Source organism: Natator depressus, chromosome 1 (assembly GCF_965152275.1).
Source record: "Natator depressus isolate rNatDep1 chromosome 1, rNatDep2.hap1, whole genome shotgun sequence".
Taxonomy (NCBI): Eukaryota; Metazoa; Chordata; order Testudines; family Cheloniidae; genus Natator; species Natator depressus.
In genome coordinates this window covers 313,238,109-313,265,891 of record NC_134234.1, presented here as the reverse complement: position 1 = coordinate 313,265,891, position 27,783 = coordinate 313,238,109, and positions in this window count along the sequence as shown.

Sequence of the window (27,783 nt, the reverse complement as noted above, 5' to 3'; positions counted from 1 at the left end):
TTGATGACAAAACAAGGAGTAATGGTCTCAAGTTGCAGTGGGGGAGGTTTAGGTTGGATATTAGGAAAAACTTCTTCACTAGGAGGGTGGTGAAACACTGGAATGCGTTACCTAGGGAGGTGGTGGAATCCCCTTCCTTAGAGTTTTTAAGGTCAAGCTTGACAAAGCCCTGGCTGGGATGATTTAGTTGGGGATTGGTCCTGCTTTGAGCAGGGGGTTGGACTAGATGACCTCCTGAGGTCCCTTCCAACCCTGATATTCTATGATTCTTAGCTGTGTTTTATATGAACAGACAAAGAGGAGCCTGCTCCATTTGATTGTGCCAAGTGGCAATTCTCCCTTGGGATTAGCCAACTCTATTCACTTGAGAGATGCTTACCTTCCAGGGGTATGGAATACATTGGCAGATCAGCTTAACAGGTCCTTCATCTATCACCACAAGTGATCACTTCGCCCAGACGTGAACCTATCCATCATCCAGCTGTGGAGAACTCCCCACGTGGACCTATTTGGAACAAGAGCCAACAGAAAATACCATCAGTTTTGTTCCCAAGTGGGTCACAGCTGTGATTTGTTGACGGATGACTTCCTGCTACTCTTGTCTAACATCCTACTGTATGCTTTCCCTACAACTCTGCCCCTGCCCAGAGTCTTGTCCAAAATCAAACAAGACCAGGGTCTATTCATATTTATAGCTCCAGCATGGCCCTGAGAGTGCTGCTTTATGGTATTGCTGGCCCTATCAATCAGACCTCCACTGTCTCATCTGATGGATTTAGATGTGATCTTCCAGGGCATCTGGTGCCTCCTTCACCCTAAGCTCCAGGCCCTCCACCTGACAGCCTGGATGCTTTTAGAAGGGTATTGCTCCAGGGAGAAGCAGGAAGTGCTTTTAAATAGTAGAAAGTCTTTGACTGGGACTACTTACCTGTCACAATGGAAAAGATTTTCCTTTTTGTCCCACCAAAATGGTGTTTTCCCCAGTCTGGGCTTCCATCCATCATGTATTGGACTATCTTTATTCCTAAAACCATAAGGCATGGCAGTTAGTTCCATCACAGTTCACCTAGTGGCTTTTCGGTGGATAACCGTTCTAATTTTTTCCAACCCTCTGTCTATCAGATTTTTAAGGAGGCTGGACAGATTATACCACAGGCAGAGGACTCTAGTCCCCCATGAGACATGAACCTAGCTCTAACAAAGTGGATGGGTCTTCCCCTTTGAGCTGCTGGAGTCCTGTTCCCCATTAAACCTTTCTATTAAAGTGGCCTTTATGATAGCTATTACTTCAGCAGGAGAGTGAGAGAGTTGTGGGCTCTGATATCGAAGCTGCCTGCACAGTTTCCTATAAGGACAATTTTTTCCTTCATTCTCACCCAAAGTTCCTTACTAAATTGGTTTCTCATTTTCACATAAATCAATCAATTTACTTATCAACCTTCTCTCCAAAGCATTATACACATAAAGATGAGGGAAAGCTTCACACTGTGGACATTAGAAGAGCTTTGGCTTTTTACAGAGATTGGACTAAGCCACTTAGGTCATCATTACAGCTGTTCATCGTAATTGCAGACAGAAGGAAGAGCTGTTCTGTGTCCTCCCAAAGAATCTCTTCCTACATTTCAGCCTGTATTTGTATGCCATCAGTTGGCTATTGTGACACCCACAAGTAGAGTATTACTTTATGCAACCAGGTCTCATGTAGCTTCTTCAGCCTTTCTTGCTCATGAGCCCATCTTGGGCATTTGTAAAGTGGCAGCTTGGACATCTGTCCATATGTGTGCCTCCCACTATGCCACTTCTCAACACTCCAGAGATGATGCCAGATATGGTCATGTGGTCTATGAATCCTTGTTCTAGTAGACACCACGGAATCTCCAGTTCAAACTGTCTGTGGGTCACCTACAATGGAATGGACATGTGCAATCCCTCAGAGAAGAAATAGCTACTAATGTTTCCATAACTGTTCTTCAATATATGTTGCATATGTTCATTCCACAACCCACCTTGCTTCCCCTCTCTATTGCTGTCTACTGGTAAGAAGGAACTGAAGGGAGTCAAGGGTGACTTTATGCCTGTGCACAGTAGTACAAGGCAGCAGAGGGCACTTGTGCCACCCCAAAAGGTAGGCCTGAGGGAAAAACTCTCCAGCAACTGTGCACATGGTGCATACACACATACAGTTGAATGGATGTGTGCAACCTGGGATGCCCTTAGCAATGCCTTGCTGCTGTAACCTCCAACCTACACTGCTCGAAAACAGTCTCCACATGTAAGTCACTCCCAGTTTGTGTGTTGCAGCCAGTCACACACAGCTTTACTCTTACCAGTCTTGGTTATGCTGTGAGGTAATCCCAATGCACCCCCAGTCCCTGATCTTCCCCCACAAAATTTAATGTCCCGTAATGCCCAGCCCTCTCCTAGACAGTACCAATATAAGTTATTCCTTTAAGGGAGTAGTATGCACACAACTTGTTACCCTAATGGAGTTACCCAGACATTTCAACTTGAACACACTGGATTAGATAAAATAAGAAAACAAGTTTATTAACTACAAAGAGAGAAATTTTAAGTGAGAACAAGTAATGAGACATAAAAGTCAGAAATGGATACAAGAGAAAATAAAGATAAATTGCTTACTGGTGCCTAACTTTAACAAAATATACTAGATTCATAGCACATGCTTTCAGAAGTCTTACCACATGCTTTCAAAAGTCTTACTGACCAAACATTTTAGGTCAGGACCCCTCCTCCAGAATAGAACAACTACTTCCTTTGTCTCTTTAGATGCAGTGAATGCAATGGGCAGGGAGAGAGGGGGGTGCCTTGTGGTGATTGTTCCTTCTTTTTATAGTTTCAATTCTCCTCTTGAAAAACATTTCCAGTTGAGACCCAGAAGACAAAGAGTCTATGTGTAACAATATTCCCTGCTGGTTTTTTTCACTTGTTTGAACATCCTTTGTTTTCCCTCTCTGCTTTATGGCTCTGCTTTCTGTTTTAATGCAAATTAAGGCAAGCACACATTCCTTCCTTTTTTTAGGCCAGACCTAACTTCTGCCTGGGTAGGACTCTGGGGTTTGGAACATATGTTAATAATGCCATACAGGGGAATCTTATAACTTCACATTCAGTCTTGCCACACATTTTACCAGGGCAATATTGACCACCAAATTATGAGTTTTCAAGTGATACTTTCCACTTTGTACAAGGATTATTACAATAGTGTGTAGGGTATGAATACATGGGTGTATTCTGTGAAGTTGCACCCCAGAAGACTTTATGGAAATATGCTTATGAACATATATATGACATAACTGGAATATGTTTTATGCTACATGTGCCATGTAAAATATCTATGTAAAGGTTATGATCTACTGAATATATTCATCCTATTTGTATGCATGTGTCATTGTTGTATTCAAAGTTATGAATATTGGTTGTATACTCGTTTGATTTTAAATAGCCTTAGTAAGGCATTTGGTCAGCTTCTTTAGAAAGGAATTTGCAAGTTAAGTGCCCACTCAAGAAGCACTTCATGGACAATGGATCTTGGAAGGCTCCAATGCACATAAGAAGTCTACGTGAGGACGTTCAAGGTAGCATGTGAACCACGGCTGCTACCTGTAAGTTCTGAGTCATGCATGGACATGTGATTTACCCATGTGACTCCAAAACTCCATCTTGGAGCTGGACTTTGCATAGGAGATAGGAAGGGGTCTCCACCCACAAGAGAATGTCTATTTAAGCCCGTGGGAGACCCCTCCATTTGGTCTTCATCTGGCTCAAAAGATAGCCTCTCCACCCAAAGGATACCTGAGAGAAACTGGAACAAAGTAACTACAGGGGGTGTGAGTGATTGTTGGACCCAGACTAGAAGGAGATTAGTCTGTAAAAGTAAGCTTACTGGAATTCCTCTGAGGGTGAGGTTTTATCTGCATTCAGTTTTCTTACTGTATTAGACATAGATTTGTGCATTCTATTTTACTTTGCTTGGTAATTCACTTTGTTCTGTCTGTTACTACTTAGAACCATTTAAATCCTACTTTCTGTATTTAATAAAATCAGTTTTTACTTATTAATTAACCCAGAGTATGTATTAATACCTTGGGGAGTGGGGGGGGAGGGCAAGCAGCTGTGTACACCTCTCTATCAGTGTTTTAGAGGGTGAATAATTTATGAATTTACCCTGTATAAGCTTTATACAAGGTAAAATGGATTTGTTTGGACCCCATTTGGTGTTGGGCATCAGAGTGTTACAGACAGGAACACTTCTTAAGCTGCTTTCAATTAAGCCTACAGCTGTTAGGCAATGTGGTTCAGACCTGGGTCTGGGTTTGCAGCAGGCTAGGGGGTCTGGCTCAAACCAGTAAGGGCACTGAAGTCCCAAACTGCCAAGGCAGGAAAGCAGGGGCAGAAGTAGTCTTGGCACATCAGTTGGCAGCCCCAAGGGGGGTTCTGTGATCAGACCCGTCACAGTGTTAATAGTGCCATACAGGGGAATCTTATAACTTCACATTCAGTCTTGCCACACATTTTACCAGGGCAATATTAACCAGCAAATTATGAGTTTTCAAGTGATACTTTCCACTTTGTACAAAGATTATTACAATAGTGTGTAGGGTGTGAAGACAGGGGTGCATTCCATCACAGATAGTCTTGAGCTGTGGAGTTTGTCTCCCTAACAGAGGAAGATATTATTCAAATCATTTACTTTTAACAAATCTTTCCATAGTTATTAAGCAGGCTGGTAAGTAGAGTAAATGATGGTTGATAATAATTTAAAAGAAATTTATTTCCACCTTTAAACATGATGGAGCATCCAAATCCTCTAGACAGCTTTGAAATTGTCAGCCAAATATGTAAGTTTATTTTCATCCTAAAGGAAATTAATTATACTTTTTTATTTAAATGAATATGAAGAGATGAAAAAGATACTAGAATTCATGATATCTTGATTTAGATATCTGTAATAATGTTCCTTGTCAAATAACCCTCCCTGGAACTGACATGACTTAAACTTACACAACTTCCTTTTGTAAAAAAGTGATTTAAAAATATATATATATTACTTATAGCAGAGTTTTGACATAAATTTAGTATTGAATTGAAAAAAATATTTGATTGCTGTTAGGTGACTGCTTGCTGTTGTGGTGAATAAAAAAAACTAAGAGAAGGGGAGACCGAGAGAAGAGTGCAAACTAAAAATAGAGAAGGACAAGAAGAAAGTTGGATAAGGAAATGTTAACAGAATTAACATAAAAGGAGAGATGCAACTTGAGATGCACATTCACTTAATACTGTTCAAAATTAGCTGCATAATTCTTAATGGGAATCATCATCATCATCTCAGGAAATCTGGAAAACATTAATGACAAAAATCTGCAAGGTCAACTAGGTGTCTATCCAGCTACTGTAGGACTGCCTACAGTTGATTAATGCAGTCTTGACTGTTGAGATGTAAAATGAAACACTTTGTATACACTCTATTTTACCCAGAGGCTATCATTTTCAAAGTCATTTCTGATACCTACTACAACACAGAAATTTAAAAAGGTGGAGTCAACGAATTTTCCATTTTGAAATGTCTTCTTTAAAGTTGGAAGATACATATTTAATGGTTCCCCTGCAGCTACAATCTTCTATTTTGTTTGGAGACCATAACTAATTTATAGTGAAGTTTTGGATTTAGAATACAAGGGAGTATCATTAGTTAGAATGAAAACTTTTTCACTTTGTGGTGTAGCCTTGCCCTAAATTGCATTCCTGTCTCTAATTAGGGGCCAAAATTTCAGGATATTTAAACAGACATTGGATATATTTTATGTGATTTGTGATTAATGGTTGTAACAGATATGATCCCTGCTTTTACTACTCTTGATTAAATCTACTTCCAGATGGAAATTTAAACATCATTTACAAATTTTAGAAAATACGTTGATCACAGGAAAATGTTGCTTGGAATTAAGGTATATAATGAAGATTAATCTTGACCTGTCTCTAAAATATTAAGCTGAATTTGAGAGAACTTCATGGCACAGAAACTACTGAGGAAGGGTTTGGAGACTGGAGAAGGTGAAGGGTACAGTCTCAATGTCTGGATTCTGAGGAAGCGTAGAGAAAGGAAGCTATAGCCCAGTGGAGAGCCATCCCTACCAAGGGGATAGGTGTCTCCCTGTTTCTGTTGGCCTCATGGGGTCCTCTGGAATTCTTTCATTGGTAATAACTTCCTGCCCCACATAGCTCCTCTTTAAGTAGAGTGCAGGTGTGGAGTCAATCTTTCACTTCTATGAAAATATCTGTAGAACTCAGAGGGAAGCCTACCACCAAGTGGAGCTGGTTCCCAGGCAGGCCCCTTGCACTCCTGACAGATTCCACCCAACCTATCATATGGATTTGGGGAGTAGATACTTCTGTGGTCTTGGGGGAGTTAATGCCATGAGCTGCTGTGCTCCCTTCAAACTTTTCTCATTGCTCAGTGTTGGTGCATATAGAGACTAATTTTCAGAGGTGCTAAGAACCCAAACTAACTGAATTCAGCATTACCTGTAAATCTCTGAAAATCAGGCTCATGGTGAAAGCATTTAATAGCTTTATGCAGTATTCTCATGGACCAATGTTTTCCAGGGTCTTCTGAGTACAGCACTCTTACCGGAAAAAGGTAGATGCTTTTTCAAAAGCAGTCACTTCAAAACGATAACCACCCAGCAGCTCAGTGTCTAAGTCTCACCTAGCAGGGTTCATAAAGTAGGTGCTCCACCACTACCTTGCCTGCAGGGCCAAATCTGGTAGATGTGGTACAGGGATTTGAACCCAAATGTCTTGAATCCTAGGTGAGGGTCTTAACTCATGGACTATGGCATACTTTCAGGTGCATCTTTCTCAATCTCTCTTGTTGACACTCTTCCACTTTATATAAAATGCTTATATAAAATCCCCAGTGGAGATAGGGGCCTAACACCCATTGAGGGTTGGGAATTAGGCTCCACACCTCTCCTCAGCATTTCATGCCTGGCTAGTTCATTCAACTCCTTACTCAGAGTTCTGTCTTCTGTGAATCCCTTTATAAAATGACTAAATTTCCCTATGAATTGTGTAGGGATCGCAGGTGCCTAATTTAGGATTGTGAATTCTATTTGGCAGCAGAACACCTACAAGATATGTGTTCCAATGCTCAGCCTATGCCTCCCTTATGAATCCCACTCTCAGCTGTTTCCTACAGCATTTCTGATCTTGGTCTGTGATACTGATGAGTACAGAAGACAGGGTTTCAGTGTGGAAACTGTGGGCCTGGATGTGACAGCTCCAGAACTAATACTTGCCACCTGAGCTGAAAAACTTGAAGGACCCCACATGACGTCTAGCCCCTAATCAGCTCTATCCCTGCCTGTCACAGTCAATGCACTACCAGCAATATACCAATATAACAGGATAGAGATTAATTTATACAAGTATTTGACCTGAGTTTATGTTATCAAAAATGAGTGGAAAGAGGAGCGGGAGGGGGAAATAATTCTTTAGTAGTTATTCTTAATTAATTATTGATCTCTGATTTCTCTTTATATACAGAAACTAGTAATGACTCATAAAATCTACATTTTAGACTAATTGAATTCTCAACAGACAAACAGAGGTGGGGAAGAGAACGAAATAGATTATGATAGCAAAAGATAGGCAAGGGCGGAGTTATCATGATTATGTAGACATGATCAAACTGGTTGGAGAAATCATTTGGGAAGAGAAAGGAGGCAAAGATATGTTTCTTGTAGGAACATGTTCAGATACAAGAACTGACATGAAAAAAACAAAAACAAAAAACAGAACATGTATAACATATGGCCAGGAGTTCTATGAAGAGTTTATTTTGTGTCTTTCTTGGAATAGCCTGATATTGCCTGGACCTGAATGAGGGACAACCAAAGTGACATTCATGTCCTTAATGAGGTAACATATCTCCACTGATCTATACACTTTCACACTCTTTCTCCATTACACAAGTGAGCTATGAAACACCTTCCTGGAGCTTCTTGAGAAGTTTTGTAAAAGGTGTGCCAAGAGCTGTTAATGAAAATTATGCACAGATGTTTGCTTGGTGCACAGAGAACAATGGAAGAATGTCTTTGAAATGAAGAAAGGTAAAAATGTAGCTTGGGAAACTAATTATTATGGAAGAGTAATATGATATAAGAATATGGCTTAACCAAATGTCTATATATACCTATACCCTATCCATCACACCCAAGTAATCTAGGGCCAGAGTACAGGATTAGAACCGTATGTTTTGCTCTATCATGATAGGACCATCATCTTTCTATCGTAGGTACTTATATGACCCCCATCACAGTAATATCTGAACTCCTCAAAATCTTTACTATGTTTATCTTCACAACACAAGTATTATCATCCCCATTTTACAGATTGGGAACTAAGGCACAGAGAGACTGAGTGACTTGTCCAAGATCACAGAGGAAGTCTGTGGCAGAGGAAAGAATGGAATCCAGGTCTCCCAAGTCATAGTGTACGTCTCTAACCACTGGGCCATCCTTCTTTTCTCTTTCTAAGCCTCATGCTAGATAAGAGAAATCTAGTGGGAGGAGGAGGCGGAGAAAGAGGTTTTAATGATTTTATAGTCTTCACTGGGAAAAGAATAAGATGTACCTAGACCAAAACCAGTGGAGACTGATGGCCCCAGGAGAACAGGTAAAACCCCTCACAGAGATATGTCACAGTTCACCAGGCACAGAGAAAAAGTTTTGTCTACTCTAGCTGAGAGTCTGTGATTTCCCGCTTAGAGCAGAACACACAGCTCAAGGGGACAGGGATGGCTAGGTGACTTTAAGTCTTCTTTATGTTCCCTTGAGTTTGGGTTACACACACACACCACAATCTTTTCGCCGCCAGTACTACCTCTTTTGTAACCCTAGACCCAGACTTGGGAATGGCTCCTTGAGAGGCAGCCTTATGGCTGACTTTTTTCAGTTCTTGTACCTGGGGAGTTCTCTCCTAGTCAGGCCTGGAGCTTTTAGAGCCTCTTTATGCCACTCCAGCCACATAACACTATGGGGGAAAAAAGGGCTAGAGCATGGCCAAGAACCTCCCTTCTATGTGGAAAAGAAGTCTTTTTGTGTGGTTGTGGTGGGTAATCTTTGCATGGTCCCAACTATGGAACATTATTGTGATGTTCATGCATCCTTGTGCCCAGAAAAAATATCTGTAGTTGCATTCAACAAAAATGCCTCTCAAACTTTTGTAGTTTGGTGAAATCCCCACAAAGTAGAAATAGGGCAGATGTGTATATAAGAACATAAGAATGGCCCTACTGAGTCAGACCAAAGGACTGCCAGATGCCCCAGAGGGAATGAACAGAACAGGTAATCATCAAGTGTTCCATCCCCTGTCACTCATTCCCAGCTTCTGCCAAACAGAAGTTGCCAAATGGTTGTTCTGCCAAACAACCATTCCTGCCCATCCTGGCTAATACTTCTAACTTTACTGAGAATAATGCCTATATAACTAGGGCAATTTTGTTCCAACTAAGCGTAACATTTCTAAAAATATTTGTAAAAGTCTATGTACCTTTATGTATCTGTCTATTAGGGAGGAATTAACTGCCTCATTTACAATGAGTCAGACTGTCGCAGGGCAAAGGTGTAAAACCTTTGGATGCCCTGCTAAAGACCCAGCTTCCTCCTGTTTCCCTGTAGAGTGGCTGGGTACATGGGCCAAGACCCTTAGCCGGGAGCCCAGCTGCAGGCCCTAATGAGGGCAGGCTCAGTGTAATCTGCTGAACCAAGTGGAACCAGCTGGGTTGATGACTGGGAAGAAATATAAACCCAGGGAAGAGCTCAGTGAGGGGAGGCTAGCCAGGCAGGAGGATAGGAGGGTTGTGGCTCTGTCTCTGCTGGCTGACACAAGCCTCAAAGGCCAGGGGACCCAATGAGGGGTTGGAGCGGGGACCGGTATTGGGGGAAATTGGGACTGTATAGCCACTGTAAATAAAAGAACATGGGTAAAGCACCTGGAAGAGGCATCTGAGAACTTTTCTTTTGCCAGCCCAAGCACAGGGTGCAGGGACAAGGGGAAGGAAACTTGTGCTGCCCTGTGACACAGAGAAGCCACAAAAATTCTGAGACTATCTTGAGAATTAAACTTCCTTAATGTTTACACCTATTATGAATTAAGATAATAGGTAAGTTGACAGTATACTAAAAAGGTTACATAAATTATTCTGGATAAAAGTTGCTATGTATATTTGGGGCGGGGGGAATTACAGTAACTCTGGAGGAGACAGTAGATTTCTGACAATTAAATTGTGAAGGCCAGGGGGATGCAACATATTTCTGCTACAGACAAAGCACTAGAAAGAAAGGCTATGTCATTTTAAATATTTCAGATTTGAGGAAGAAATGCAAATCTGGCTACTGAAAAAGAACTCAGCTGTCAAGTTTAGTAAAGGACACAGGTAAAATGAAAAGGAGTACTTGTTAGTTAATTTGTTAGTCTCTAAGGTGCCACAAGTGCTCCTTTTCTTTTTACGGATATAAATCCGTGTTATTTTACGGATAACACGGCTGCTACTCTGAAACCTGTCATTAAGCAAGGTAAAATGAATTGTTCTGTTCCCTTGATATGCATAATTAAAAAATAATAATTTTGGTTTATTAAAAACTGAAGTTGTACTATATCTGTGATACCATCAGGAGATCTGGATATTGGGGAGTGGTTGAAATAACCCCTTGTGTGCTAAATACCTATGAAAAATGACCCTCTAGCCTATTTCTAGAGTAAGAGTCATCACTAAATATACTTTAAAAAGTCTGTGTGCCTCTTTGCCATCTCCAAATAAGGTATGGAATTAGATTTCTAACAAAGTCAAATTCCCAGAACTTCAGATGTCAATCAAGTGAATTGTTCTTGAGAATGCTCAGCCCCTTTGCACTTTTACATATAGAAAGTACAAAGTGTAAATATATGTCAAGGTTTTTCAGCATGTCAGAAGAACTCTAAGTGAATGAAAGTACCTTGGGAGTCATACCATCATGTTTTTCGTTTCAGTGATTTGTTACAGCCAAACAACTGTCTTCACACAGTGAACGCAGTATATATTGTTGAGGCAGAGAAATTAGAACCTGGAAATACCTGTTGGGGCATTTAATCCACCTGCCAATACAACATTATTCCCTATTGCTCATTTATCAGTGCTGACATATAGGGCATGTCTACAGCACCACCTTAAGTCAACCTATGTTAGGTCCAATTTCAGCCATGCAGTAATTACTGTGGTGGCTGATGTCCACAGTACCCTCCTTCTGTTGGTGGTGCATGCCCTCACCAGGAGCGCTTCAGAAGAGGGGCAGTGTGGGGGGCTGAGGGCCAGGGCTCTCAGCTCCACGCAGCACTATGCTGGGAGCACAGCTGTTCCCCGGGGCTTCTCACCTCTGGCAGGCAGATCCATTCCCGGAGTCCAGTCAACTGCCAGGAGCCTTGTGGGGAGAAGGGAGCTGGGCCCTTGGGGGGGCAGCAGGGTTTCCTAAGGTGAAGGACAGGGTGGCAGCCCACCTTGGGGCGGAGACCCAGCAGCAGACCAGCTGGGAGCTGGCTTTCTTGTTTCAGGGCTCCAGCAGAGCTGTGAAATTGAGAAGATAGCCAACAGCCGATGTAAGGAACACAGTGTCTACACAAGCACTACATCACCTTAACTACACCATCATAAACCCTACACCTCTCTTGGAGGTGGAGTTATTATGTCGCTCTAGTAGAGCACTTACATAGGCAGGAGCAAGGCTGTAGTGTGTACACTGACATAGTTAACTGCTTTATGTCGACCTAACTCTGTAGTGTAGATGAAACCATAGTCCTTTGAATAGATCCTGGTCCTCGTTATGACTGCTTTACCAATGCAAAACTCTCCCCAAACCAGCTGAACTGGCCACTAGCAGATTCCCACTGCATCCTGGGATCACTAAGCCAATGTGGTTATAACGTCTCCCTTCCCTGATGCTGGTATGGGAGGCATGACTAGGGAAAAAAAAGACATGGCCTGAACTTCCCTGCCCTCTGGCTATCCTAACTGCTGTATCAGACTCTTGGAGCTGTTGGGAGATGGAACACCTCGAAGCAGCCCTCAAGATATTCTCATATATGCCAAAGGGATTGGCCTAGCATATAGTGGGATTTGAGGAAAAGAAAAGCCACTTTTGCACCACCCCTCTGGAGTTGTGCCAAGTGCTTTTTGGCTGTAGTCCAGGGTCAAGGTCCTTTTCTCTTATTGCATTGCTCCCCATCCCATACAGCCCACCAGTCATCGCAGCCCCAGTATCCTGTTTGCCTGCTTCTCCCAGATTGTCTTAATACTTTCTTCCACACCATCACCACCCATGGAACACACTTCTTGAGCTGCTCCACAAGCCCATAACCCATTTCTCACTCAGATCTACTTCTGCAATGGCACCTACAAAAAACAGTCAACAAATTATAGCTGGGGAGAGGGGCATTTGGGAATAACGTATCCATACTAAATAAAATAAACAACATAAATATGCTGTATCCTGTTTTCCCCACATTTCATTGTCGGTCTTTCAGATTGTAAACTCTCCAGGGCATGGGCTGTCTTACTATAGGTCTATATGGAGTCTAGCACAGTTTCATAAATATTGTAATCTAAGCAATAATTTGCACAGATGAAAACATTAACCATACAGCCTACAGAGAGAAAGAGAGAGAAACAATTGGAAAGTTTGGGTCTCACCTGATGGAGCAGGAAGATTGAAATGACTGTTTGAAATAACAGGAAAAAAATAACAGAAGCAAGAACTGGCAAAGGCATCACACTGGCTTTGCCTCTAAAATACATCACCATAACTTTGTCATCAGTCCATCCAGTGTGCCTCCCAAATGTAAGAGAGACAGCAACTTGATACTTTTGGATGAGGTAGAAGCCTAGCAAAACTCCCTTCTCTGAAATATATTTCTCAGGGATGGTAGTTCTCATTTCATACATGATTACCAGCTCACAATGGAGATTATTTTAAATATGTTTTCTACAAAGTTAAGAGGGGGACAACTATTTCTCTTTTTTTTTTTCAAAGTTCACTAGTGTTGCTGTTTAGGCACATTAGTTTCTGATTTAAAATAATGGTATTGCAATAAATTATTTGAACTATTTGTACCCCAGTATATAACTGAGTTACCAGTACAGCACCTCAACACAAAACTGAAGTAGAAAAACAAACATGACATCTCAATTTCTTTCTTTATACTTTCAACTTTTTGTTTAAACTCCCAAACTCTGACAAATCACAGACAGGGTGATTAATTTTACGAAGAAGGGGGAAATTCGGGGAATATTTTCTATAAAAAAAGAAGAATTTATTTTGTTCTTTATTGATACCATTTTAATTGAAGTCACAAATCTCATCTTTTTTATATATGCACCACCAAAGCTGTGCATGGTGTCTGGTCTACAAATCAGACAGGCATCTTTCCTCAAGGAGTTGTCAATCTAAGTTATAAACTTATTTTGTGTATATATAAACTTTTTTATTACAATAGCACTCAGTGGGTCCAATCAGGAATGGAGTCCATTGTGCCAGGTGCTGTATAAACATACACACTTATTCACATGCACAGAGAGTCCATGCTCCACAAAGTTACATTCTAAGATTTTTTTGAGTTTTTTAAAGGTATAAAGAGATAAAGTACATGCAAGTATTCTGGTGTTGATCTTTTAAAGTGTTATGTATTTTACCTTATGCAACTATTTTTCCATAGGGGTGTAATCAGCTTCCGTGGAGTAGCTTGTATTTTGGCTTGCCATGAAGTCTTCAAATCAAATGCCATACCAGCTAGTGTATGTATTATTTTAACCTTTAATTCTAGATGGAGCCGGTAGCATCAACTATTATTAAGGTTGCTCAACACGTCCATTTTTAGGCTCCAGTTTTCAGCAGCTTATACATTTGTCAAACTTTAACTGGGCTGAAATTTTCCATATTCTGTTTGCCTCAGACTGGATTGTTTTGGAAAACTTCAGCCAAAGTGATTCACCTATTTCTGAGACTGAGGCTAGGGAAAATTTTTTTGCTTTACCCAAGTTAAAAAAATAAAATTGATTAAAAACAAAAAAGTTTGAGTACCTCCATGCTTTGGTGCTGGGCTTTGAATTGTGGTAGGGGCTGGCCTTTGTGTCAGTAATGTGCCTTTTGCTGTTCCTGTGAAAATCGATCCAAATTTGGCCATGTTATAAGACAGGAAATTTTCAGTCTGCACATGCTCATTAGAGACTTCTTTGATTTTAGCAACTAAACTCTCCAAAGCTTCCATCACCACTAAACATGCTTGAGCCTCTCACAGCTCCTCCTGCTGACCGAACTCAATACTCCATTCCCCACAGAGTGAATGCATACTCCATTCCCCACAAAGTGACTGAGCATGCTCCACCCCTTCATAGCTTCTGTGCTGACCGGACTGTGCATGTGCCTTCTTCACAGAGCAACTGAGCTTGCTCCAGTCCAGGACTACCAGGGTGAAGTTGAACTTTCCTTGTAATTGCTGCTACCAGCTGCTTCAGGCCTGTTTGGGGCCTGCAACTGAGAGCAGGGAGCACCATGCTGCCACCCATACAGCATGGAGGAGGAACCCATCTGATTTAAATGTAGTGAGGACAAAAGCTGGATCAGTGGAGAGGGAAAAGAGTAGATGGAGGCAAGGAGCCTGGTGAGACTTGGCATGGAAGGGGAGTAAGAAAAACTGGGAGCTGGGGTGATACTGGGACTGGCTGGGCAAGGAGAGTGGGTCTTCTGGGTACTTAGGCAAGTCACGTCTCTTCTCTGTGCCCATTTCCCTTCCCACCCTTTGTCTTGTCGATTTATATACAATGGTGCCCTGACCTCAGCTAGGGACTCTATGCACTACTGAAATGTGAAAATGATATCTCAGATACTTTGAGGGTGAGTAATTGCACCCTGGTCCTGTTATCAGATCCCCACTGGCAGTCTTACCCCTATATGAAATTCCAACTGATGTCAACAGGTTCCACACAGGTACTCAGGTCTGTTCATGTGGATCAGGCCTTCATATATTAATGTACCAGGCAATCCATTTTCATAAAAATAAGGCACTGATTTTACAGGTTAGTTGAAACAGAACCACTGTGATATGTAGTTCTTTGGGTATTGACCCACACACAAAGGGTTTAACACATCTGCTAAAGTGGTGCTCAGTGAACTTGTTCTGCTTCATTCTTGTAGTGAAGTCATGTTCAGCACTGGTTCAGCTGCACCCCTTGCTAAGATCCACCGTTGGCAACAAGAAACTTCCCAGAGTATATGTGGCTTCAGGGAATGTAGGCAAACAAGTTTAGCATTTAGTACCAAAGACGGCCTTGTCAATTTAAGGCTAGAGAGGCTTAGACAGCAGTGTAGGGACAATTTGAGGACTTGAACATAGAGCTGTGTTTCAGCTACTGCTTCATGTGTGCATGCTTAGCAGGTGCTTTTGCTGTTTATCCATCCTTGCTGGAGCTAATAGCCTTTGCGCTGCTTGCAACTTGCTTTATGTTGAAGAGAGTGGCTGGGATCTCCACATGACAGCAGACCTATTTGGCTCATCCCCCCTTGAATAAGAAGGCTCCACAGAATTGGGCTCTTCAGTGCACACCACCAAATGCTGCTTCTCTCTCCTGGGTAATAGAATGTGCCAGAACTTCTGGAAGGGGACTTTCAGGTCAATTGCAAAGAGAAGGATTTTCTCCATTATTAATAAAAATAGACAAGGAAAGAATATTCCAAAACCATGTCCACCTGCAACGAAATATTTCACTCTAGAAAGCTTTGGAATCTGGAAAAATAAGTATTTATGATCTGTTAGTACCCTAACCACTGGATAAATGGAGACCTTCCAACCCATACAGAATTTAGGCACCTTCCTCCAGGAGGGGGTTCACAGCTGAGAATCCCAAGTAGAGATAGATGCAAGTCCTGAGGGGGGCAGAGATTAGGCCACTCCTTTCTCCTCAACATTCCCTATTGGCTAGCTTAGGTGGCTCCCCATTCCGTGTGCTGGCTTTTGTGGATCCCATTCTTAGGCACCTAACTCTCTCCATGGATTGTATAGGGACTCTGGGAACCTAACTAGGGGCTGTGGATCCCACTGGGTTGGCAGGTGCCCCCAAATTAGTCATTGCATCCTTTAGTGGATCTAGCTCCAGTGCTTTATTAGTTTCTGTGAAGTAACCAGAACAGTTTTGCATGCTTAAGAACTATAATGAAAATAGCCACATTTTCAGATTCTAAATGTGTGTATATTTGATTCATTTCACTCATGATTTTTATTTTTTTCAGTTCAAGAGTAAATTGTAAAATTGTAATAATGCAATAGTATCCTAGGAGCAATGCTATTCTTTTCAGATAAGTGGAAATAACTTCTTTTTTCCCCTGACCAACTTCCATGTCTTTAAAGAAAAAGATATCAGAAAGAAACAGTTAATGGCACAGCACAGAATTAAATATTTATGCTTTCAAATTATCTGTTCCGCCATCAGAAAACTTCATCTTTAGAAGTGTCAAGGACTATAAAATTTGTAAAATATGCATGTAATTGTCAATACAATTGGGGAATTAACTGACATTTCAGATCAATAGGTTTATTAGGAATTATAAACAATTATTAAACAGGAGTCTTGAAAATCTGATTAAAAGACGAAAATTATTCACTGGATCACAGAGAATAATCAAGGGATTTGAAAATATGTTTTATAAATTAAAACTACACAAACTAAGTAATACTGAATGTTTATTTACTGTATAAAGGTATTTATGTATCTGCACTGTTTATATGTATTTTTAACCAAAGAACACCTGAGAGCATGGTTTTGGATAGTAGCCTCACATTAAATGCTCGCCAGTCCACTGAATTAATAGTAATATCTATTTATTTTAAAATACATAATTCTTCCAAAAGTACAAGACATTCTATTGTCTCTACTGTGTTTAAATACTGTATGTGGTAAAGACCTTATCCAGTTTCCATTGAAGTCAATGGAAAGACTGTAATTGACTTCAGTTGGGCCATAACCATTTTTATTATGCTTCTCCCTAACATCTCACAGTAATATTTTCATTTCCGACTTATAGAGAAATAAATATGTGAGGGCATGTGAAACAAAAAAAATCCTCTGTGGGAACTTCTGAAAGATACCTAGTAAATAGATTTATTGATAAAATTGATCACAATGGTTGAAAGGTAGGCTAATGCTTGAATGCAACTGTATATCACCAGTGTTGAAAGCTCGAGGGAGACAAAGATTTGTGACAGATGGTAGGCTTTTAATTGGATCTTATTCAGGAAACATACATACTAAGCATCTGTGGTCAAGTCACCAATTACATAATTGTCAGTGAACAAGACATCTACAGTAGAAACTGGAAATTTCATCAGACTTGAAACTAAGCTTTGCTGCTTTCCAGTTTTTAACGGTATTTTTCTTTTATCAAAATATACTAACCTGGAACATTATAACAACTGTGCCCCTTGATACTGTATTTTATCTTAATACCACATTTTTAACTTACATAAAAAGCTTGCTATCAGCAAACATGAATCTTGGAACACTGTGGGTCATGATCCTCTATAACAAGCTGAAAGGCTATTGGATTTAGGATATAGTTGTCTATCCAAACAGATCATTCACTTTAAGGGTGCCTAAAATTCCTCACCTGGGCTGCAAAACAGATTGTATGATTTAAAGTTTCCTATATACTAGTAAAGTTAATTCATCTTATATGATAGCCACACATTCAAAATGTCACAATGAGATACATAAAGGTCATGGTCAGCTACAGGATGCACTGCAAATTGTGTGCAATATTCCCTTTTAATGTAGGTGATTTAATATGATATAGACAGAGTTATTATAATGTAAAATGTCCTGTTTCAAACACAGAGCATACATCTTAGACTACATATATCTGACAAGATGACACTGGAAGCAACACGGTACATATTTAGTAACCATTTAAGATCCTCTTTTTTCTTAAACAATGTTGGTTTTCTTTATAAACAAATCCCATTAACATGCAAAATATTTTTTTCCAAGAATAAAATCTTATTACTGAAAATATTTTAATTTCATTTTTTGGAAATAAGCATATGAGTAGAGATGCTTATATGCTCTGTGTCCACAAGATTGGGCCCTTAAAATAGAGAGAGTGTCTTCCTATGTTTTTGTATAGCACTGGGCATAATGGACCGTCAATCTTATCTTGGACCTCTGGGAACTTTTATTTCAAAATTAAAATTACAAATAATAATAAGAAATCCTGGTCTAATAACCAATAGGAAGTTAACAGAAAAGGATATTTCAACAGGGCCAAATTCTTGTCCCATTGAGAATTCAGTAGTGACTTGTAGTTTTAATATCAATGGATTTTAAAAAGGAATAGAGAGCTTCATTGAATGAAGGATCTCATCCTCCTTTGGTGACCTTAGTGTTCTTGAGAGCTGGAGGGAGGATTGCTTTTCTGAACAAATGAAATGTCTACTAAATGCAGATATGTTATATAATTATTTAATATTTATGTATGCACATGCACTAGGATAAAGTCAATTTACAGAAATAAGAGGCATCATACTTGCTCCAGAGAATCTGAAATCTAAAATAGACTAATATAGCACACAACATACAAAAGTGGAGAGAAGGGGAAAATGATAACATGAACTATACACTGTTGTGTATGACACTTATGCATATCAGTTTTTCAAACTGAAAATGAGGATGTGGCAAAAGGAGATGAATAAATAAGAGGAAAAAAGGTCAGTGCTGAAAAGCAAGGTGGGCTTCATAGAAGGATTTGGAGGTGTATGGTGGGAGAAGAAACAGTACATTAAATAGTCATGAAAGCCAAGAAAAAGAGTGTATTGAGGAGAAGCTGATTGTTGATCACATCAAGATCTGCAGAATGACCAAAGAGAAGTATGGAGAAGTGACCCTCAAACTGGGGAAAGAAGTGGTCCCTAATGACTGTTATGAGGGCAGTTTCAATGGGATGGAGAGGATGGAAGCCACAGTGCGCAGAATCAAGAAGCGAGTTGGATGAGAAGTCAGTCCACCAGTAATAAAGCACTGAGCTATAAGTAGGATAGGCAGGCTCAGAAAATTGGAGTGAAATGAGAGAGGGTGATTAGGAGAGGAGAGGAGAGGAGATAATGAATGATGAATGACAGGAGATAGGGAGACAAGAGGTGATGGGGCTGAAAGGACGAGTCTTGGCCATTGAGACAGGCAGAAGTTTAGAGACACTGGATAAAGGAGAACATAGAGTTTGATAAAGACTTCAAAATGACTCCTATCACAGGTTAAGCAGCCTGAATAAAGCAACTGGGAGTCTAAAAATAGGCAAACATATGAAGTGTTTAGGGTCATTGGTAATGGTAGGAAATTATTAATATATGTCTGAAACACAGATATGGATAATCCTTTGAGAGTAATATTCTCAAATACAATTATGTCAGTTAAAATATGCAACAATGATGATGAAAGCTGGGCTACCCTTACACTGGGCAGAGATGCACCTCCTTTTTTAAAAAAAAGTGTTTTTTTCTTCAAAGATCAGAATAGAGCCCCCAGTTAGGGAATCAGGATTTCAATTCCTTATATTTAAATTGTATACTCTATTCAAATTAGCACTAATTGCTCTTCAGAGAGCTGAAAATGTCCCCTTCTTGATCCGTGTAGCTGTCCTATAAGCTCTCTTAGGACCACAGAAAATATTGGAGGGATTCTACAGCGTGCAGTTTAAGTGGAGTTAACAAAACAGAAGATGCACACAATTTAGGAATGTTTTGCTATCTCAAAATTGAATTCTCCAGTTGTTTTATCTATTAAGCGAGAGAACCTGGTATGTGATGTAGTTGATTACATGAGCCAGGTGTTTCTAATGACAGTTGATTTTGTTTACTTTAATATTTATGAAAAAATGGAAGATAGGGTATCATTTCTCAGTTGAATACAAGAACTATTTCTGAGTCTTTGGCCAAAATAATAATAATAAAAAAAAACAGGTCTCTAAAGTTAGGTTCTTTCAAAGCCACTCAGAGAATTTGGAGGCACAAATTTAGAGGCACAAATATATCTGAAATTAACCAGAGTTTTGCATCTACATATTTAACTACGTTCTGTAGTTCGAGCAGCTGCAGGTCCTTCCAGGATAATCTCATTTCAGTTGCATTAAAGATTAGTTTGCCACTGTGGACATAAAGGAATCAACCAAATTAATGATTTATACTTTAACACCTTTATGTCTCTCTGAGATGTAAGCACATTCACTTATGTAGAAGCCAATTTTTAAAATATATACAGCTTCGCTGTTGCTAAAACAAATTAGTTAGTGAAAATACCATTACCCCAAAGAAAGGTGACACTGATATATGTGATATGTTAAGCCTCTCAGATTCAAGAATATACAAAAAAGTTTTAAATCATAATAAGAAATGACTTGGGTCAGAAAAGTCTAGGAATTAGAAGTTAAAATTGTCATCTTCCAAAAAACAGTGGAAACAAACTAGATCCACAATAAGAAAAAATTCTAACTGCAGCAGTGGTTCAATCCAAGTCCCGGGAGACTTTGGAACTCAGTTTGACCCAAAGGACAATTGGGGTTTCATCTGTAATTGGGGAGTAAGGGGCTGGACTTCATGCCAAAATTTATGAGATATCCAAATTTTGATGATTGCTGCTCAGAGACACACACAAATCTTCCATTGAGTCACTGCCAAGGTTCCTTCCCCACTCTGAACTTTAGGGTACAGATGTGGGGACCTGCATGAAAGACCCCCTAAGCTTATTCTTACCAGTTTAGGTTAAAAACTTTCTCAAGGTACAAACTTTGCCTTGTCCTTGAACCCTATGTTGCCAACACCAAGCGTGTTAAACAAAGAACAGGGAAAGAGCCCATTTGGAGACTCTTCCCCCCAAAATATCCCCCCCAAGCCCTACACCTCCTTTCCTGGGGAAAGCTTGATAAAAATCCTCACCAATTTGCACAGGTGAATACAGACCCAAACCCTTGAATCTTAAGAACAATGAAAAAACAATCAGGTTCTTAAAAGAAGAATTTTAATTAAAGAAAAAGTAAAAGAATCACCTCTGTAAAATCAGGATGCTAAATACCTTACAGAGTAACCAGTTTCAAAACACAGAGAATCCCTCTAGGCAAAACCTTAAGTTACAAAAAGACACAAAAACAGGAATATACATTCCATTCAGCACAGCTATTTTACCAGCCATTAAACAAAAGAAAATCTAACGCATTTCTAGCTAGATTGCTTACTAACTTTTTACAGGAGTTCTGAAGAGCATTCCTGATCTGTTCCTGGCAAAAGCATCACACAGTCAGACAGACCCTTGGTTCCCCCAACCCTTCCTGCTTTGAAAGTAACTTGTCTCCTCATTGGTCATTTTGGTCAGGTGCCAGCAAGGTTATCCTAGCTTCTTAACCCTTTACAGGTGAAAGGGTTTTGCCTCTGGCCAGGAGGGATTTTATAGCTCTGTATACAGAAAGGTGGTTACCCTTCCCTTTATATTTATGACAGTCAATGAGTAGGCTGCACCTGAGCAGAGTGAATGAGTGATACTGTGTTCCTCTGTAGTGCCCCATCTGCTGGCCTCTGGTGTAACTGGGAGTTGTGTTTAAATGAGGGCTCATTGTGGTTAATTCTCTTCTGGGGGCATGCAGTCACTCATTTCTCATGTCATCCAGTGCAGGTAACTTTTCCTTCAATAGGAGTGTCTCATATGTCATGGGGACATATGAGTGGGTAGACAATACCTCAGTGGCCAAAGGTGTGGGATCAAAGTTGGGGCCACCCTTAGGAATACACAGTACAACAGATGTGTCAGGGTTCAGGGGCCTCTTGAGGGGGCCAGAATAGCAGGCTGATTGTGCCTCTATTTCATAGCTGCAGTTACTGACCAGCCACTGGACATGACTGGGATGAATTACACCAATATTGAACAAGGGTTAGTGAAGTCAGTGGGTACTACTTGGTGCCAGCACTTTTGAACATCTGGCCATTTATTTAAGCATTGAAACATGACTGCAGAGGCCTGTAAAGGGGGTCTACTCACCACAGGTGCACCTCCATGTGGCTAGGTTTGGGACCCATTTGGCATCCTCTTCTATCATTTGCTGACGCTGTGGCCTCTCTCTCTCTCTGTAACTCTCTTTCTCTCTGTCACTCTCTCTCTCTCTCTCTGTCACTCTGCTCCCTCTACATAACTCAGCCCTCCAATCAGGTCACTATACAGACACCCCGTGGTTCAAGTGTAACCAAGTCCCACCAGATAAGCTGTCATTATGCCATTTCAGAAAGTCATCTGTGCTGACTCTTGGACCAGTGCCACTTTCCTAGTGGCTAGTAGGGGAACCTGGGCCCACCCACTACTCCAGGATCCATCTCAGGGTGCCTACAGTGAGAAATCCATGTCTGCTTAGTCTCAGACCCTATTGTTGTTTCCCTGGGCTCCATCCTACACCCCGCAACACCCCACCATCTCCTTGCTTATCTCTGGGTTTGCCAACAGAGATTCCTCAGCTCCCTGTGTCTACTTTACCCCTCTCAGCCCCTTGTAGGACTCCCAAGTCCAGAGTAGAACCCCATGATTCCTTCTTGTCACTCTTTTTCCCTCTAGTGCACTGGTTCTTAACCAGGGGTATGTGTACCCCTGGGGCTACACAGAGGTAATCCAGGGGGTACATCAATTTATCTAGATATTTGCCTAGTTTTACAACAGGCTACATGAAAAGCACTAGCGAAGTCAGTACAAACTAAAATTTCATACAGACACTGATTTGTTTACACTGCTCTATATACTGTGCATTGAAATATAAGTACAATATTTATATTCTAATTGATTTATTTTGTAATTAAATGGTAAAAATGAGAAAGTAAGCACTTTTCAGTAATAGTGTATTTTTATACACTATTACTGAAAAAGTAGACATTTTTGTATTTTTATGTCTGATTTTTTAAGCAAGTCATTTTAAAATGAGGTGAAACTTGGGGTATGCAAGAGAAATCAGACTCCTTGAAGGGTACAGTAGTCTGAAAAGGTTGAGAGACACTGCTCTAGGGAGTGACTGCAGACCTCCTTCATGCAGCCCCTTTCCTGCCCTTGATTCCTGGCTGTGTAATCCTTTCCCAGATCCTCCCTCAGCTCAGCTTTACCTTAGTAGGCCCTATCAATCCCTGATTCCTCTCCAGGAGCAGTATCTGAGGTTAACTGGCCACTTGTGGCCTGAAATAACCCACACAGGGCTTGTGTGGGGTGGGCACCCTATCCCTGGCCCTAATTTTATGCAGAAGTTTTTTGTTGCTAAATACTCTTGGAGTTTATAACATTTATTTGAGAGTCATAGAGAGGATACCTAGGCTATCTGCATTTCATGCTGTGTCTCTTCAATTTTTTTGGTAAAACCCTCTCCTGGCAGGGCTTTTTGCTCATATAGGTATTCTGCCAAGCAATTTTGGTTGTGTGTATAAATACAACATCATTGCATATAGGTTACTTAAGAAGTAAGGAAGAATTTAGTCATGTGAGATTTATAATTAATATCAGTGGCATATCCCTCTGAAGATCATTGTGGCTTGATATATGATTTTCAGGTCAGATTCAGGTCTGATTTGGCTGGCACCTCGTAGGCTGTGGTGTTTATTTCCAAAGAGGATGATTAACTGATCTGGTTGTAGAAAAACTTAGGATTTGATTAGAGGTTAATAAGACAGAACGTGTAACCATATTTATTTGTCAAGAGTCTTATTTTGGGCATTTGAGGGTGTAGAGTAACAAACTAGATTTGGGTTACTGCTACAGTTATATATTGGAATGGCCCTAATGCTGTTTTGTAAGATAAGAGCAAATGACAACCAAATAAGGAAAAAAGAAACATACACACATTTTATACAGACACCACAAAAATTGAATGAGAAATTAAATATTGCAGTAGCCTGTACACTTTTTGGTTCAACACTTTTGCAGTCATCTGATGTGTCTAAAGCAGTGGTGGGAAACCTGCGGCTCCCGGGCCGCACGCGGCCCGTCAGGGTAATCAGCTGGTAGACCACAAGACAGTGTTTACATTGACCATCCTCAGGCACAGCAGCTTGCAGCTCCCAGTGGCTGTGGTTCGCCGTTCCCGGCCAATGGGAGCTGTAGGAAGCAGAGGCCAGCCCGTCCCTGCGGCCCGCCAGCGGATTACTTTAGTTTATTTTGAAAATTATTTGGATTTTTCTGGAGATGTCCAAAAATCAGGGGAGGGGGTGTTTTAGGGCTTTCTCTCTGTATATACCGTACAGAGGTAGCATATTCTGTAATGAGTAATCTCCTTGCAATGTTACCTGATGCGCTTTAGTGCAGGACTGTTTCAAACAGCACTATGTTCAAGCATACTAGGGATCATTTAGTGTGCACCAACAGTGTCTACATAGATTGATTAATGCACATATTAGTGCACTTTACAAATCACACCCTTATAGTCTGCATCACTGCTCCTTTTAGACAAGCCCCTAGATACAAGTAACTATTTCTAGTGAGTTGCGGTGTATATTGGATAAACATACTTAATTTATTTTGTATCAAGGATATTTTATTGGTATTTAGCAGTTAAAAATCAGAAGCCCTATAAATAATCAATGTTCTTATTTCCATTTGCTAGTCTTTATCATATTGACGGTATACTAGGACTGTTTATTTTTAATATAGGAGACAAGCTAATGGACAAGAAAAGCAAATGTTAGTATTCTACATTTGCCATCTGCTTAATGCCTAGTGACTCTAAAAACAATCTCTATGATTTTCATAGCTCATATGACGTTTGTAAGCTTGGGAACATGAACAGCTCTTCTGAAAACCACTTGATCTGAGGGCAAGTGTGTGTTGCTGGGATTGAAATAGTTATAGACATTCATTTGGTTAATTAATGTATTCACATTTTAAAACCACAAAGAAATATTGATGAAGCAAAAACCATGAAGCCATTGCTATATTGCATGCTTCTTGAAAATAATCTAAATGTTCATCTGCAAAATATTTTGTTTTATAAGGTTTGCGTAGGTCAAATGTTTATGAAAATAGGAGTTAGAATTCCTATTTTTATGGGGAGAGATTGATTCTTTCACCTCCAGCATCACTCCTTCATTAAAAAAAGATTTATCTGTATTCCCAAATGCCTTTTTTTCTGTTGTTTTGATGTATAATATCACACAGAAACTGTTAGAATCTTTAGAAAAAGCTTTACCCTATGAAAATAATTTAAAAAATAGACAATGAATTTTACACCTTATCCTTTAACGAGAAGAACTCCCAAAATTAAGGATTTGTAAGCTATTTACGATTGTAGATAAGGTGTACATTTCAGTACATTCAACAATGTAAGTTGTTGGAAAATATCCAGGGAACTCATTAAAGGCCATGACCTTGAGTAAGTTTATTTAGCCTGGAGGTTATTGAAATAGTGTAGTGGGTTTTTTGCAGTTGATGGTAGGACTGCAGAATATTAAATACTTTTGGAAAAAGATTTTCTTGCCACAGTACTTCTATATGTAATTCTACAGGGATTAGCTTCCTCTACACTTCTCTTCTTCCAAATACACTGCTTTTCATTCACTGCAAAACCAGAATAAGATTATAGATTACATAACATAGAGAACTGTACAACTGTACCTGATGTCTTATATTATGTGTAAACTATGTGCTGTTCACACACACACTTATAAAGCCATAAAGGAAAAATAGATATGATGGGAAGGAAAGCAGGAATCAAATGTGTTAGATTCGCTGAGAGTTTAAGGGAAGAAATCTAGGAGAATGCATCACACAAAGAATTGTCACAATATTCAGTTGCAACAGAACTGAGAATGTGAATGTTTTCTGCCCCAAAACTGTTTCAAACAAAAAACACATGGTAAGCACTCCGCAAGACCTCTGTGACAGAAGCCATGAAGAGATATTGTACAGCCTGATGCGGGGAGGGGGGAGACAGAGAGAAAGAGAGAGGGTCTGAACATTTCTTTGTGTATTGTACATCCCAATTATTTGCAAACTCTGCTACAAATGATATTCATTAAAAACAAAGCCCTGTTTCAGTTAGCAGACTTTTCATGAATTGTGCTAATCTTTTTCAAATATGTATATTCAAACTGTTTGATTTGACTCTGAAATTTGTGCTGTGTGGTTATTCAGCTAAATCACATAGTGTTTCTGTTCCCCAATTGGATAACTGAAATGTCTTAAAAGGAGAATAGCAAATAGTGAATAGTAGGGCCATCGATTAATCACAGTTAACTCACACGATTAACTCAAAAAAATTAATTGTGATTAATCACACCATTAAACAATAGAATACCAATTGAATTTTAAATATTTTGGATGTTTTTCTACATTTTCAAATATATTGATTTCTGTTACAACACAGAATGCAAAGTATACAGTGCTCACTTTATATTATTTTTATTACAAATATTTGCACTGTAGAAATGATAAGCAAAAGAAATAGTATTTTTCAGTTCACCTCATACTAGTACTGTGGTGCAATCTCTTTAGCGTGAAAATGTAACTTACAAATGTAGATTTTTTTTTGTTACATAACAACACTCAAAAAACAAAACAATGTGAAACTTTAGAGCCTACAAATGCACTAAGTCCTAGTTCTTGTTCAGCCAGTCGCTAAGACAAACAAGTTTGTTTACATGTATGGGCGATAATACTGCCTGCTTCTTATTTACAATATCACCTGAAAGTGATAACAGGTGTTGGCATGGCACTTTTGTAGCCCAAATTGCAAGGTATTTACATGCCAGATATGTTAAACATTCGTATGCCCCTTCATACTTCGGCCACCACTCTAGGGGACATGCTTCCATGCCGATGGTGCTCGTTTAAAATATGTGTTAATTACATTTGTGATTGAACTCCTTGGGGGAGAATTGTATGTACCCTGTTCTGTTTCACCTGCATTCTGCCATATATTTCATGTTATAGCAATCTCAGATGATGACCCAACACATGTTTATGTTGTAAACACTTTCATGGCATATCGGACAAAATGCAAATAAGGTACCAATGTGAGATTTCTAAAAATAGCTACAACATTGGACCCAAGGTTTAAGAATCTGAAGTTCCATCCAAAATCTGAGAGGGACGAGGTGTGGAGCATGCTTTCAGAAGTCTTAAATGAGAAACACTCAGATTCAGAAACTAATGAACCAGAACCACCAAAAAAGAAAATCAACCTTCTGCTGGTGGCATCTGACTCAGATGATGAAAGTGAACATGCGTCGGTCTGTACTACTTTGGGTTGTGGTTGGAGCATGAAGGGACAAATGATTCTTTAGGGCATTTGGCATGCAAATATCTTGTGATGCTGGCTACAACAGTACCATGTGAATGCCTGTTCTCACTTTCAGGTGACACTGTAAACAAGAAGAGGGCAACATTATCTCCTGCAAATTGTAACCAAACTTGTTTGTCTGAGCGATTGGCCGAAGTAGGACTGAGTGGACTTGTAGGCTCTATAAAGTTTTACATTGTTTTATTTTTGAATGCAGTTATTTTTTGTACCTAATGCTACATTTTTAAGTTCAACTTTCATGATAAAGCATTTGCACTACAGTACTTGTATTAGGTGAATTGAAAAATACTATTTCTTTTGTTTTTTACAATGCAAATATTTGTAATAAAAATAAATATAAATTGAGCACTGTAAACTTTGTATTTTATGTTGTAATTGAAAT